General features: G+C 38.4%; 1 protein-coding gene across 1 annotated transcript in view; it reads left to right on the top strand.

Moving 5' to 3' along the window:
• The window catches only part of gzf1 (GDNF-inducible zinc finger protein 1), an 8,637-nt gene that overhangs the window by 4,040 nt on the left and 3,983 nt on the right, over positions 1–614 (top strand). The window lies entirely within an intron of this gene.

The raw sequence follows: 614 nt of genomic DNA, 5'->3' as shown, positions 1-614 counted from the left end.
GCGAATATAATTGTTTTGAATACTTAGCAATATCTGTACACTGTAAAACCTCAATCTTAATAGTCACAGTCTATCGTCCACCTAAAATGAAAAGTGGCTTTCTGGAAGAATTTTCTCAACTACTAGCCAAGGTCTCCACCGACTATGACTGCCTTATCTTATCAGGTGACTTCAACTTTCATATTGACAATGAAACAGATCCAGATGCCATTAACTTTTTGAGTTTGTTGGAGGCACATGTCCGTGGACCCACCCACAACAAAGGACACACTTTGGATCTCGTCATCACAAAAGGACTTAATATTACTACACCATGTGTAATAGTTTTAATGTATCTGCTTCTTCTGTATACCAAAATGGTTCCCGTACAATCAAAAAACGCATTATCAACAACAACACAATTGAAAGTTTTCAAGGAACCATGAATAAGTTGTCACTGTCCAATGTATCATCAGCTGGTGATCCTGTGGACAGTTTCAACTCAAAAATACAGAGTATCCTGGACAACATTGCACCAGTCAAAACTAAATATGTAGAAAAACTAAAAGCTCCATGGAGAACTAGTGTAGAGGTCAGTCAGTCTAAAAGAAAGTGTCGCCAGGCAGAGCGACAGT

The sequence above is a fragment of the Seriola lalandi genome, unplaced genomic scaffold (assembly GCF_002814215.2).
Source record: "Seriola lalandi dorsalis isolate HSWRI2012SDOR001 ecotype SW California unplaced genomic scaffold, Sedor1 jcf7180002054901, whole genome shotgun sequence".
Classification (NCBI taxonomy): Eukaryota; Metazoa; Chordata; class Actinopteri; order Carangiformes; family Carangidae; genus Seriola; species Seriola lalandi.
Note: the sequence above shows the minus strand (reverse complement) of the source record. Positions and strands in the feature narration are given on the sequence as shown.